Genomic DNA, 15,510 nt, shown 5'->3' with positions numbered 1-15,510 from the left:
TTTGGCAGCAAGGCTGACGAGAGCCATGAGAGGTTGCAGACCTCCAAATTGGTTGAGCGCTGCAGATCGCCACCCTCCGCCTTTTCGCCCTAGGGGACAGCAATGGAGGGGGAGGCTCCTTTCGATACTACTCTTCCTTTGGTAGATCGCGGGGAGCTGCAAGTCAAAGGGGCCACCGTAGGAATGCCAGAGGTGGAAAACAAGGTACTCAAGGTGCCAAGGCCGCTCGGGCAGTTGCCTCTTTGCCCTCAGGCACTGCTGCAGCCGCTTCAGCTCAGTCATGAGGCCATGTCCCATGGTTCGCCGTTTGGGGGAAGGCTGGTGCAGCATCTTGTAGAATGGCGTGCCATTACTTCATATGTGTGGGTTCTGGAGATCATAGCCCATGGCTACTGTCTTCCTTTCCGGCAGAGGCCTCACGACAATCCACCAGGTAATCTCTTTGAAGAGTCTGGATCCGGTCCTTGCGCAGGAAATCAAATCCCTGCTGGAGAAAGGCACTATAGAACTGGACCCACACAGGATCTGCCTGTGGTGTCGGTGTGGACCAGAGCGTCTACAACTGTAGTTCCTGTCAGTCTGATGGTGAAGACCTTGAGGCAGAGGAAGGGGAAACTCGAGGCAGGTTAGCCCCTTTAAAAATCTCCTGCTATGACCCCTACAAAGAGCAGTTGTCGGACAGCTCCAGGGAGGTTTCCCCAGTAAAAAAGCACTCCAAACATTCAAAGCTCTTGAGCTCTAGATCTCCTCCTTCTCCTCGCACAAGAAGATGAAGAACCAGTACCATTGATCGATATATCGTAAGTCTGCTTGCAGCTTCGGAAACTTGTTTCCGTAGTATCGGGCACCGTGCGTCGTCGTGTCATGGCCCTCGACGGCCTCCGTCTTGTCTTCGGGCGTGACGTCGACGCTGGTGTAAGTATCCCACACGGTGCCCATTGCCTCAGTTCTAGTTTTTTCTTCCCAATGCTCAGCCGTTTTAAGAGAATGACCCAGACGTTGAAAGAGAGGAAGGTGTAAAAACACGGAAATTCTCAGCAAGATTAAGGGGAAGGATGATAGGGCGATTAGGAATACGTCAGAGGAACATCCAGTCAAAAGAACATTACTAGAGGTAAGTAATTTGTTCTTCAAATGGATTTTGTCCTCTCATGTATTCCTCATCTTTGATACACTCCCAAAGCAGTCTGTAGAAGGAGGTTGGAACAGAAAATGTATAATTGATTAATGCTGTGAAGTACAGATTTGCCAAATTTGGCCTCCTGACCCGACAGAGTCCAGACAATAGTATTTGCTGAAAGTGTGCAAAGAGGAACAAGTTGCCGCACTACAGATGTCCTGTACGGGCACACCCCTGTGTAGAGCCGAAGAAGTAGCCATTCCTCGGGTGGAATGCGTTCTTAAACCATCGGGCAAATCCTTGCCAGCCAATGAATAGCTTTCCGAAATGCACCATATTATCCATCGTGAGATGGTTTGTTTGGTGACAGTGTGTCCCAATTCGTGACCTGAATAGCCCACAAAGAGCTGTTTGTCGTTGCCTGATCTTAGACATTCGGGAAATGTAGATGCTCAAAGCCCTTCTAGGGTCTAAACGATGTAATCTGTCCTCCCCCTTAGAAGGGTGAGGAGGTGGATAAAAGGCGAATTTATTTTTTTTCCAAATGGAACTCGGACTCCACTTTTGGTAAGAAAGAAGGACATACCCTCAGAACCAACTTACCTTTAAAAAAGGTAGTAAAGAGTGGTTTACCAGAAAGAGCTTGAAGCTCACTGACTCTGCGGGCTGATGTTATTGCCGTGAGAAAAATAGTCTTACAGGTTAACATTCTTAGTGGACAAAAAATGTAAGGGTTCAGAAGGTGCCCCCATTAGGTACCTTAACACTAAATTCAGGTCCCAAGCGTCTACAATAAATGAAACCGGTGGAAAGATGTTTGTTAAACCTTTAAAAAAACTGAATTACAATAGGGACCTTGAAATAGGAACCCTCATCAGGCGAGCGCTTAAGAATAGAAAGCGCTGCCAAATAACCCTTTACTGTGGAGACTTGAAGCCCCTGATCAGCCCGGTGAACCAAAAAAGACAATACGGTAGAAGTCTTGCATGTAAAAGGATTAAAATTCTTATCTTTCCACCAGCTGCAAAATGTGTTCCAACGGCAGCGGTACAAAGATTTTGTTGATGGCCTTCTGGGCGAAAGCAACACCTCCATTACATCTTCTGTAAGGTTCCAATTCTTGTATCGTATCCTCTCAGAATCCAGGCGTGAAGGTTCAGGTTTCTGATGTCTGGATGAAGGAGACCCACCTCTTGCAAAAGAAAGTCCTCTCTTTCGGGAAGACGAATTGGAGGGCAGATGGCCATCTCTAGAACTTCCGGATACCACGTTCTCCTGGGCCAATCCGTAGCAATAAGGATCATGCATTTCCCGAACCTCCTGATGACACGCGGAATGACGGGGACTGGTGGAAACGCGTACAGAAGTGGAAATTCCCAGTCCACTACGAACACGTCTTCTAGAGCTCTTCTCTGAGGAAATTCCCTGGAGCAGAATAGATTGCACTTCCTGTTGACATTGGACGCGAACATATCCACCTGAGGTATTCCCCACAGGGCGAAGATCTCTAGATGGACTTCTTGAGCTAACTCACGATCGTGGGAGATAGCAGCGAGCGTCCGCTGCTGTTTTCTTTTCCGGCTAGATAAACTGCCAGTAGATAGATTACTTCTTAGTGCCCAAAACCAGAGATGCATTGCTTCTCTGCACAGATGAAGTGACCCCGTACCTCCTCTTTTGTTGAGGTAGTACATGGCTACTGTATTGTTCGTGATTATCAGGATAGTCTTCCTCTGCACAGAAGGCAGAAAAGCCATCAGCGCTAGTCTGATTGCTCTCAGCTCTAAAAGGTTGATGTGAAGTTTGTACGCCGAGACCAATGACTGCCGATTGAAAGGTTGTTCATGTGTGCTCTCCACCGTGTGAAGGAGGCGTCTGTCACAATTGTCAAGGTTGCCAAAAAGGTTTTCCTTTCATTGCGTTCTCTTGACAGGCCCACCACAGGAGATATGCTGTGCGACCTTGCTTGGGACTGGAAGGTGGTCTGTCTTTCTGCCGGAGAACTGAGGGCCCACGTAAGGGACCTCATTCTCAAACCGGCTTCTGGCACCAGAAAGATGCAGGATGCCATGAGGCCGAGCAACCTTAGAAAGTCGAAGTCCCCTGAGAGACTGGGCACTCTGAAAATGTTGGACCATCTTCGAAAGATGCTGCGACCTCAGCTCGGGGGAGTTGAGGCTTTCCCCGAGGACGAATCAAGGACTGCACCAGTAAACTGAAGCTTATGTGTTGGTGTCAAGTAGGACTTCTTGAAATTTAGGGAGAAGCCCAACCTGTCGAGGAAAGGGGCAAGTATGACTGAGATGATCCTGAGCCTGTTTGGGAGAACAAGCTCTGATCAGCCAATCGTCTAGGTAGGGCCGGATGTGAATCCCTTCCCTCCTTAGACTCCCTGCCACCACCTCAATGAGTTTTGTGAAGACCCTTGGGACAGCCGAATGGCAGGACCCAAAATGGATAATGAGAACCACGAACCTCGGGTACTTTCTGTCATTGTGATGAATAGGCACATGAAAGTAAGCATCCTGAATGTTAAGTAAGGTAATATGCGGCGTAGCATAAACAGCTGGGAGAAACTGCTTCTGTCAATGGCTTTGGCCTGTGGATCAAGAGTGAGGATGTTGTCCATTGTCATTCCAAGATTCCATACTATAGTTGACTGGTTTGGGCAAGAGCCAATCTCGTCATGCCAAGGGATTATGGTGGAGTTAGAACCTGTAGGTTTTGTGTTGATGGCAGGGAGATGGTCACCTCTCCTCAAGGATGAGCTACCCCCTTTGGGACAAGGGAGGTGAGCCTACTACGCTTAACAACCCCCACCCCCTCAGGCAGACACGGTGAGCAGGATCCCCAGGAGCGGTATTCTATTGTCGCAGAACTGCTTATGCAGCTTTTCAACTGTGCTCCACATCTACTGTCTGGCATTCTTCTGCCTTGTCCTTGCAGCTTCTCGGTCGGTGCGAAGTGCCGTCAGATTTTGATAGGGGTATAAGTCAACATCCCTCCCCAACCCCCCAGTTACAAACACCTTTGTAGGGTATATAGCAGCTAGGTTTTATAATAACCCTATACACACTTTATTTGGCATTTGTATAGTGCCCTATATAGTGGTATGACTTCAAAGTGCGTGTGGGTTGAGCGCCCTTGGGAACCGTAGTCCAGGTCAGTCGAGTGAGTAGGGTAGAATACAGTTCTTGGGTACACTCAATATGTGTGCAGCCAGTGTGATTTGCGTGATGGTGGCTGCATCCTAACACTCTGCACACATTCGACTGATCTCTTACTACCACCGCACAGTCAGGTGGTTGGTCTCCAAGACTGCATTCTGGTGGCATTAGGTCTGTGTAGGATGTTTGTGTGCTGCTAGGCCGAAATTGATCGAGGGGTAGAGCAGCGCTCTATTGTTTGTTGGTGTAAAGTGGAGAGCGTGCATAGTGGTAGGAGAGGTGAGTGTCTGGAATGGATGATGTACTCTTAGGAGCTCACTGTTCCTGGTTACTTTCTGGGTCTGGATGAGCTGGCAGTGATCGACCTCATGATTCGCAGTAGCAGTACTCTGTGGTAGATTCACAGGTTGGACCGGAGTAAGTTATGATTTGCCCGGTCAGAGGGTCATTATTCTTAGGCTCACCACTATGTGTCAGGGAGCCCATTTTCTGGGTCCCAGTTGTGGTTTATGGTGGTTTACAGGGTAGGTCTTGGCAGGATACTGGTTATAGGTCAGGATATATATCGCAGCAACGTAGCTCTAACGAGGCAGTGGTGCTAAAGGACGGGCTGGACAGAGGCATTGTAGAGCCCAGTTGTTTTGGTTCCTTGGGAGGGTTTGTATCTTAGGTATGTAGTTGGGCAAGGTAGTGAGTGAATGGGTATGATCCGCTTGATGGCACGGGAGGCTGCTAGGCCCGTCTAGTAGTATCGGGATGCAGCGAGTCGGCTGATGCATATCCTAGAGCCTGCAGGACACTAAGACTGCCAGCTGTGGCCTCACAGTTAATAATCCACATTGATATCTTATTGGTCGGTTTCTGTGGTCCCTTCCCTCAGTATCCCTAGGAACACTTGTTTGCCGGCTGTAATTACTTTCCAATTTAATTTAGTTTCGGCAGACTTAGACAGTCCTAATCATAATTTATGGAAAAAGCCAGGTTTATAGAGCTTTACAGAAGGCCATGTAGTATTGGGTCTGTCGAATGTGAGGAGGGCGTGAGTTCCAGAGTTGGAGCCAAGGTTGAGTACGCAGAACCTCCAATCCTGGTTGAATGGAGGCTGGAATCACTAAAAAGGGGGCATTGCTTGTCCTTATGGTGCCTGATGGGTGGTAGGGTGTAATCTTCTCTTGTAGGTATGCTGGGCAGGTCTTGTGCACTTCTCGGTTGGTAATGCATAGGATTTTGAAAGTGGCCCTTCGTCCAACAGGGAGGCAGTGAAGGGTGTGAAGAGTGGGGGAGATGTGGTCCTTGTGTCCAAGTGCAAGAAGGAGTCTGGCGGCAGTGTTTTGGGCTCTTTGGAGTTTAAGTTGGTATGCCGGTCTACCCAGATATAAGGAGTTGGCATAGTCCAGTCTCGACATAACAGTGGACATAATAGCGGCAAGTCTGTTGGGGTAGGTGAGGTAAGGGAAAATGCATTTTAGGAGCTTTAGGTGGTAGTGACAGGATTTTGATACATTATTTATCTGATGGGAGAGGGTTAAGCCCGAGTCCATAGTGCAGCCAAGGTTTTTGACTATTTCAGAAGTAGGAGGGATGGTCCCAAGGGAGGGGGGCCATGGGAGGGCAGTATTGCTGCACACCATGATCTCAGTTTTATCTGGGTTCAGAAGTCATCCATTGGTCAATGTCTCTGAGTCAAGCTTCAAGGTCGAGTCGTGAGTTGAAGCTTTTTTTGCTGAATCCTCAGGATAATTTGGGTATCGTCAGCATAGTTGTACCAGGTGGGGTTGTGTGCGTGGATGATGACTGGTAGAGTGGTCAGATAGAGGTTGTAAAGGAGAGCAGAGAGGCAGACGCCTTGTGGTACCCCAGTGTTCACGGTGCGAGCGGTTGAGAGAAAAAGGCAATCCATTTGAGAGCCGAGCCTCGGATTCCTAGGGAGTGGAGTCGGTCAAGGAGGATAGAATGGTTAACGGTGTGAAAGGCGGCTAACGTATCAAGGAGAACCAGCGCTGCACAGCCCTCTGAGTCTGCCGACACCTTGAGATCATCCCAGATCGAGGTCATAGTGGTTTCTGTTCCATGACGCGACCTGAAGCCTTATTGAGCGGGTCGAATAGGTTGTTGGATTCTATGAAACCGTTGAGCTGGGAGTACGCAGCCTGGTCAATGAGTTTCGCCAAGAAATGGTTGTTGGAAATCAGCCTGTAATTCTTAGGCTCAAGGGGGTCAATGGATGCCTTTTTCAGAGCAGTTTTGACATGCGCTATTTTAAAGGCCTCAGGAAAGATGCCAGAGTTGAGGGAGTGATTTAGTATGGACTTTGCTTGTTCTCCTGCACATGTGGAGGACAATATTTCTTTCAGAAGAGAGGCTGACAGGGGCTAAGGGGGGTATAGTAGATCAAGGAACTAGTCTCTCGAGATGTGGTTGAAAGAGTTGAATGATGGCATTGCGGCGGTTGGAGCAGTGGAGTCAGTAGGGGAATGGGGTGAGGATAGAAAGTTTGGTATTAAGGGTTGCCATCCTGTCTAGTGATGTGTTGTAGAACTGCAGGGAGAAGGAGTCGCAGAGCGTTTGCGTTTGCGTGGGCGTGGTCAGGGCAGAGGTGCAGGAGAGTTTCACGAATTCGAAGATGATCCTGTGGAGCTCTTTGCTGCTGTTGCGACAGTTCAGGATTAGGTTATTGTAAATGGCCTTTTTGGCCTTTCTGATCTCTGATTTGTAGTTACGGTGGTTTCGAGCTGACTTGGCTTGTGACCTTGCGTTTGCCCAGTCTCCTGCAAAAACTAAGGAGGGGTGTCCCTGGAAACCCCAATCACAAAAGACTCTCCTCCGCCCCTGCAGAGTTAACCCCATCAAAAAGACTAGAGGGGGATGCCAAGATGGCCATCGACATGTGAGGACATGACACCCTGTCCTCCATCTGGGCCTACTGCAGCTGGCCTATGGGCTATCCGAGAAAGGAAAGAAACAGCTCCCTGCGAAGACTAAAGAGTGGAACAGCATATACACTAAAAGGGGGAGGGTAAAGTTCCCTCAAGTGTATGAGCAGCTGAACGTCCCTTGACGGAGGAAGCATTGTCCCCGCCGAGCTATGAGCAAAAGCGCAGGTATATGCTTCCCGGAGCTGCGGGCAGAGCTGAGGAGGCTCCGGGGTGAGGGACCACGAGAACAGGTGGCTGGATGTCCCCCAAGAGGGCCAGCGAGGGGACCGTGTGAGATAGCAGTGGGACGTCCCCCAACAGAGAAGAACATTGTCCCCAGGGAACTGTGTGCTGCGAGCAGAAATGGAGGGACAAGCCTTTCAGAGCCTCGGGCGCCCTTGAGGGGGTCGCTGGCGTGGGGAGTAAAGCAGCGGGAGTGCGATCTGCCCTTTGGATCCGAGCACATAGTGAAGAGCAGGTGGACCGCCGCTCCTCTCCGGACTCTGCGGGAAGTGGCCTGACCGCTGCGTTCTTCAATCTGGGCGCATAACAAAGGACAAATGGGCCACCACTGGTCTCCGAAACTCTGCGGGGAGTGGCCCGACCCCCAGCAACGGCATCGGCAGGCGGAGGAGGAAGGGAGTGGGGGGATCTTGTTTTGACACCCAGGGGCATCCCCTTGGCGTTGGGCTGAAACGGCCTGCCCATCCAACCAACGTCCCATTTCTCTCCTGCATACCTCCCACCTCTCCACAGCTAATATCTAGCAGCACAGAACCACAGAGTAATGGTGGGGGGGGGAGGTGGTTGAGCTAGTTTTGGCCTTCCCCTGATGGGGGAGGTTTTAATTTGTACAAGTGCAAATGGGATCTAAGAGAATGACCCTGGCAACAGTATATGCACCAAACACAGGGCAAGAAGGATTCTTACGAAGGATGTTGCTGAAGCTAGAACAATTTGCAGTGGGTGAAATTGTCCTCTCTGGTGATTTTAATCTGGCATGAGATCGCATAATAGACATCTCAGAGAGCACCACGGGGGAGGCCCCTCTACTAAAATCCCGAAGGAGGCTTTTGATAACCTAGCGCTCAAAGATGCATGGGGAGGGAAGAGACAGGGTGAATGTGGGTTCACCTTTTTTTTTCTCATGTGTATCAGACCCTATCCAGGATTGACTATTTGGGTGTCAGCGTCTCTTCTGGGAGAGGTAGAAGAGATAAACACTGAAGTCATATCGTTATCCGACCATACACCGCTAATAGTTCAAATAAAGAGATGAGAACCGCATAGAGGGTTGTGGACCTGGTCTTTACCCTGGGAGATCCTGGCAGATGAGGTAATGGTGGAACGCTTAGAGGATGGGATAAAAACTTATTTTACGGGCAAAGACAACCAGGGAACATCAGAAGAAGGGATCTGGGAGGCATTTAAGGTGGTAAAATGGGGTGAGATCATAACTCTTCAAGCCGAAAAGCAGAAACAAAGGTCCGCTATGGAGACAGACTTGGAAACCCAGATAAAAGAGACCACAATGACCTTGGGTAGGAAAAAGTGTAAAGCCACTTATAAAAAGCTGAGGCTAGCTAGTGCTATTCCACTCTCGTAGAGAAGCAGCGCTACTACATAAAAGCGAACAGAGCAAACGGGTTCCTAGCCAGGCAACTGAGACGGGCCGAACCAAGCCGAACTATATCAGCCTTGAGCCAGACGGATGGAACGGATGGAACAATAATTATAGTCACTAAAACGATTATGGGCTCTTTTGAGGAATTCTATGGGACACTATACAAATCGGACAACCCAGACCAACAGGCAGTCCCTCAATACCTAGGGAAAGTTCAATTGTGGAAGCTTGCAACTTCCGTCAGGGAGTGCCTAGAGGAGGGAATTAATAAAGAAGAGGTCTTGCCGAGGAACAAAACGCCGGGCCTAGACTGGTTTCCAGCGTGTTTCTGTCAAAAAGGCAGCGAACAACTAAGCTCAAGTTTGGCCCGTCTCTTTAATGCAATGACCCACAGTTGCTCTGTGACCCAGTTGATGACAATGGGAAAGGTGGTGGTGCTCAGCAAACCTAACAAGGACCCGATGCTGTGTGGATCTTACCACCCCGTAGGACTGCTGAACCTAGATGTAAAAATCTTTACCGGGGTCCTAGCGACTAGTGTCACCTTTTCTGCCGGACCTGGTGGGCACAGATCAAGCGAGTTTTGTAAAGGGTCATCAGACATGGGACAACACCAAAAGGCTAACTCATCTGATAAAGTGGAGTGCTGTCGAGTCTCGGCAACACTGATCTCGCTGGACGCCGAAAAGGCCTTTGACCGTGTTGCATGGCCTTTTTTGTTTGAGGCAATGGAACAAATGGGAATAGGACAACAATGTATAAGCAGGGTCAAAGCCAATTATAGCAATCCCACGTTGCAGCTGTCAACTCCCATCTTTCCTAAAAAGAACAGATTTCAAGAGTGACAAGATAGGGATGTCCCCTATCCACACTTCTCTACGCACTGTACTTAGAGCCGCTTCTGATATCTATTAGACAGAAACTGGCCATAAAAGGGATACGGTTTGGTGAAGAGGAGCACAAAGTAGCAGCCTTCGCCGATGACATGATGATGACCCTAACAGACCCAGACACCTCTATACCAGCCTTACTCATCGAACTTTCCGACATGGAGAATGTTGCAGGACTAAGGATAAATATGACCAAATCAGAGCTGTTGAACCTGGACCACAGGAAATCTGGTAACAGCAGCACCTACGCTCTCCCCATTTATTAGCTAGGGGCAAGATCATTTACCTGGGAGTGAACTTGATATCTCTGGGCTATACTGGGCAAACTAACCATGGTGGTCGGTCAAAATCTCGAAAAAAAATCTCGAATGACAATAAGGTCGAAAAAAAAATCTCAAAAAATCTCAAAAAAAAAAAAGTCGAATTACTCTTTTTTTTAATTATATATTTATTTTGGGGTCTGGGAAAAAATACGTAAAAAAAAGGGGGGGCTTGGGTGGAGAGACCCCCCCCATTTCGAATAAAAAACGTCATAAAAAAAATGCAAATTTTTTTTTTCGACCTTTTTTTTTACCTTTTTTTCGAGATTTTTTTTTCGATTTTATCACTATAAACCACTAACCATATCTACTCTCTAAGATCAAAGCAGACCTAAGTAGATGGACCCTTATGCGCATATCCTGGCTGGGTAGGATAACTACAATAAAAAATGGTTACGCTTCCCAGACTACTTTACCAATTCCAGGCGCTACCCGTTAAGTTCCACAAACATTTTTTTTTTTACGTGTTATTTTAAACCAGCGGACAGGTGACAATTACATCAGCAGATAAAAGATAAAGCATTCCCTCCAATTCACCCGCTCCCCCTCACCTCCCAGATCAGCTTTCGCCAGGGTCCGGCTGGGTACAAGTAGGCGCCAACCTCTCGACGTCTGACTGAACGGCCCTTCCGGGCCAGGCGCGGTTTGTGGGTGGGCGCCGGGAAGTTCTGGTCATAGTCAAGGAGTGGCACCCAAATGTTCGAGAAGCGGTGAAGGAGGCCAGCTTTGGTTGCAGTGATTTTCTCTGCAATCAGAATGTCCCAGAGTTTTAACCACCAAAGAGTCATTAAGGGGCCTTTGGCGGTCTTCCAAGTGCCCACTACTGTGATTTCCGCAGCTAGCAGGAGTTGTTTCGCAGGGTGGCCATTCTACCGGTTCTCGGGTAGGTCCCTGGAATTGGGGCTCACAGGAGGATGGATTATGGTTCCATATGGCTAAAAATAGTTCGAGAATGCTGACAAATCTGAGTGCCTGGGTAGAGGAAGAGCTGTTAAATGCAAATACTAATCTTCATACCCTAATTGAGAACCCAATGGAGGCTAAGAAACGGTTGTTTGAAATGGACTGAATAGTCACAATTGACATCATGCGTGCCTCAGCACACCCCAGTGTATTCCTGTTGGCTGACAAAAAGCAGGGATACTTGGCCAAATACCAGATAACATTCCTGCTGGATTGGAAGACTAGGAAAAAGTTTATTTGAGTTTGTTTAAATGTGGTAAACATAGGGGAGGTCCTCTCTAGAAGAAATCTAGGTGCCAACTCGATTGCTGTATTTAATATATGCAAAAACCCAGAAGAGCAATCGCTAAAACACTTGTTAATGGAATGCGAGGGAACTTGGCCGATGAGATCTGTACTCTTTGCTAGCTTTGGGCTGGGAACAGTAAGTTTTCTGCCCGATATGTTCTGGGACAGACAGGCCCTCACAATAGTTCATGTGTTGGAAAGAAGTCAGATAATGTTCTAACCTGTTTAGTTAAGCATTGATAGTAAATACTTCAGCCTCTCTCAATCCTTGCATTCAGTATTCTTATTCATTTTCCTTTCTTCTTTCTTGTCTTTCTTTTTGTTTTGTCTCTTGTACATTTGCTAACCGGTTGAAACATGATTTTATGATCATTTCTTTTTAGTGATGATTTGTTTTATATATGTCGATGGTTTTGATTGATTTCTTTTTTTAAATTTATGATGGGAAAATGTATGTTTTGTAAAAGGGTTTTTTTTTGTAACCAAATGCAATGAAAGGGGAAAAGAAAAGATTCCGGTTCCAAGGGGATTGCCACCTGGGTGATTTTTTTAATTTTTTTTTACTAGCAATACTTTGGGACCAGAACTCTTTCACCGCTGGGCATGTCCACCACATATGAATGTACTACCCTGGGTGTCCACATAGGCGCCAACATAGGGGGTCCAAGGCCCGGTGGAAGTGGTGCAGGACGAGCGTGGGATAGTACCATCATAGGAGCAATTCATGAGCGCACTCCCGGTTAGTAATGCAAAAGGAGGAAGAGGGCGTTCTCTAACAGATATCTACCCACATTTGGTCCTCTATGGGGTGCCCTAGGTCTGCCTCCCACTGCCCAGGGGGCAGGGAGGGGTTATTACTGATTGGCAGGAGGTGAGGGGGAAGGGCCAGGAGGGCACAATCCGCACACCCCTTGGAAAACAAGGCCTCCCAAGTGCAGCTGCGGTAAGAGAGTCCGCGCTGTGGGACCCAGAGTCAGCTGAGAAGATATGGCTGCAGCAGGTCACGGGCACCCTGTAGTACAGCTATTAGGAAAATGTCTGAGCCACGGCGGTGGGAGCGGGGACCTGGGGAAGCAGGCGAGAGGTTGAGTGCGGAGGTACCTTGGGTCCAGGGTACAGGTATCATTGGTCCGTGTAGTGCGGGCAGCCAGTGGGCCCTAGCTCAGATCTTAGGAGGCGGCGGGAGGTCCAGGGGCTCCGATGGCAGGAGGGGCTGCTGTGCGGGGCGCAAAGCGCGGACGTGCCAAAGAGGAGCAGAAGACGTCCAAAGGTGGAGGCCACTGAGGCGCCCAGCTATCTCCAAGTCACCCGGGGTGGCCGAAGCATCTCTGAGCGATCGCACCCTGCGGGGCTAATAGGGAGGCGGTGCTGGCCGTTTTGCAGATGCTGAGGGCTGCTTAGAAAGCAGGCTGCAGAACTAATGTGCGGCAGGTCGACCTTCAGCAGCCGTCATGTGGTGCTTGGAATGGCTGCAGCCCTCCTCCTCGCTGATGGCCGCAAGCTCCACCCGCGACCGGGACCAGAGGGCTATTTAAGACTGGCCGCCGGGGAAGGACTGATTCGGTCTTCTTCTGGTCCAATACGGCTGCACGGGGGGGCGACTTCAAGGACGGTAGGTCCCGGCCTCCACCTGCTCGTGGGGGAACGTAGCAGAAGCGGCAGACAAGGTGTGTTGACAGGCGTTCCGCCCCAGCTGGAGCAGTGCTTCCTGAGGCCCCTGAATTAGAGAGGAAGCCCCCCACTCCCTGCGTGAGCCGGTGGGGTGGGTGGGGGCTGAGGCACCGATTGCGGGCTAGATGGACAGAGCCCAACGCCCCAGCACCTCAGAACAGGAATCCTCTGGGACCCCCTAGTCCGTCAACAGCCGCAGCCCAGGACAACACCGGCTCACTCTCCAGGGCCGATCGCCATCTTGGAACACTCCGATGATCATTGCTTCAGGGAAACGGGCCTAACTCGGGAAGGGAAGCGCGTTAAGAGTCTGGATTCCTTCGCTTTGCGGCTCCACCATTCCGGTCCCGAGTAAAGTCCTTTTGCAGCTCAGACGAGCATATTAATTCACAGATACGCTTGCTTCACACAGAGGCCATCAGAGGAGCGGCCACATCGATGGTGCTCCAGGCCACGCCCCCACAATCATTTTTTAAAACGGTTAATAAACTGATATCACAGTTCATATGGCAAAACAAACGCCCTAGAATAGCTCTGGAAACCCTGATGGCTCCTAGATCGATGGGTGGGGCTGGAGTTGCCGAATTTTGCGAAATACTATGAAGCTGCCCAAATGCATGTCTTACACGAATGGTTCTCGAATGATAGGTCTAAACCGAGGGCTAGGATGTTTCAGGCAGTAGCAGGGGTTCCCTTGGGGGGGACTGTTGTGGTTGAAAATGCAGGACAGGCCACTGAGTGCATGGTTAAGCGTCGTATTGACCGTGGTCTGCGACATATCGGACCGTCTTCTTAGGCAGGGCTACTTAACAATGATCCCATCTCCATTCACCCCCTTGTTAAACAACCCACAGTTCTCCCCTGGGACAAACCCAAACTCATTTGCGAGATGGCAGGAGGTGGGCTGCAGAAAGGTAAAAGACATGATATTGAACAGAGATGAGATGTTGGGTCATTCGACGATTATAAACAACAAATAGGGCTAAAAGAGAAAGACAGACTGGAATATTATCAGCTGAGGCACTTGTTGAAACAACCTGATATAAAAAAGGCAGCGCTAAGGGATCTCACCACATTTGAGTAGTTCATCACAACAAATACAGGGGAAAAGCAGTTAGTATCAAAGTTATACATGATTTTACAAGGGGAGAGCCCGAACCGCACCTGGTCATATATGAAACGCTGACAGGAGACACTCTGGGAAGAAATACCTGTAAAACACTGCGAGAATCTATGGGACCAAATACCGAAACTAACTCGATCCATTCAAACCAGGGATGCATGGTACAAGGTGTTGATACAGTGGCACTACACTCCCGAAAGATTACACTCAATGTACACAGGGATAACACAAGTATGCTGAAGGCGCTTTTCAGAGAGAGAGGATTGTTGGCATATATGGTGGGAATGCCTGATACTGGAATGTTTTTGGGGAGAGGTAAAAAGCCAGATACAACAAATGGTAAGTGTACCAATGACATACTCCCTCAGGGAATGGATTTTGGCCTTTTAGACCCAGATTTTCAGATTCCTACAAAGCCCCAACTGAAAGCGTTCATGATTCTGCTAATAGCGGCCTGGTTAGTTTTGGCAAGGAAGTGGAAACAAAAGGCACCCCCCACAAACACTGAGTGGCTACACAAGATTTGGGGGACCTTTGCTATGGAATGGCGACCTATGGGAGAGAGACAAATTTCATGAGGACTGGGGAACGATATTGGACTATCTTAGGGGAGATTATATGCAACAACGGTGTCCCCAAAATGTGAAAATATTAGACATAATGTAGGCGTTAAACTGCGAATGGAGATAACATGTGCAAGGTCTTGCAGTTCTCAGAATCAAGCATGGGGAGGGAGAAGGGGGGGTATACAAAAAGACCAGAGGAGTTGTGGCCGACCAGAGAAAAAGAATGCCAGTGTCAGCAGGGAGGACCGCGGCACGCACCTGGAGAGCTGATTGCTGGTCGGAACAGCCGTGAGAAGCTGCATGAGCGAGGAGGAAGCTCCTCGGAATGCTGATGTAGAGCCCATCTGAGACATCACGTAAGCGACTCCGCACAGACCAAGCTGCAAGACCGAGGAAGAATAACCTTGGAAGACGATGTGAAGCCCAGTTAAAGTGTTGCATGAGCTACTCTGTACCGACCGAGAAGCTGCAAGGGCCAGAGAGAAGAGTCCCGAACGGCAGACGTGGAGCCTAGTTGAAATAGTTGCACCAGCAGGTCCAGCGACAACTGGATACCAGACTCTGTGCCCCTCCTGAGGAGCACCACTTGAGGCAACCGGGTATGTGGTGACTCAAGGGAAAAGGGAGGCAGGTGAAATCAAGAAAGAAGGATAAGAACGCAGTTCAGGGGATAGACTAAGTATACCCCCGAGGAGGGGAGTGAAAAGGTGAAGAGCACTGGCGTTGCAAGAGTGAGAAAGCCACAGAGTGAGAAGGAGAAGAGCCCCAGAATGGGGTAGACTCTCAGAGAAGCCTGAGTGGGGAGGAAACTGAAGACTCCAGCATGGACAGTGAGAAAGAAAAGAGCCACAAAGTGGGGAAAG

At 49.1% G+C, this 15,510-nt stretch overlaps 1 protein-coding gene across 1 annotated transcript in view; it reads left to right on the top strand.

The window, feature by feature from the left end:
• PLD3 (phospholipase D family member 3) overlaps positions 1-15,510 on the top strand; it is a 533,798-nt gene that overhangs the window by 297,786 nt on the left and 220,502 nt on the right. The window lies entirely within an intron of this gene.

The sequence above is a fragment of the Ambystoma mexicanum genome, chromosome 2p, assembly GCF_040938575.1.
Source record: "Ambystoma mexicanum isolate Mex_15411 chromosome 2p, UKY_AmexF1_1, whole genome shotgun sequence".
Classification (NCBI taxonomy): Eukaryota; Metazoa; Chordata; class Amphibia; order Caudata; family Ambystomatidae; genus Ambystoma; species Ambystoma mexicanum.
This window is presented reverse-complemented; position numbering and strand designations above follow the sequence as displayed.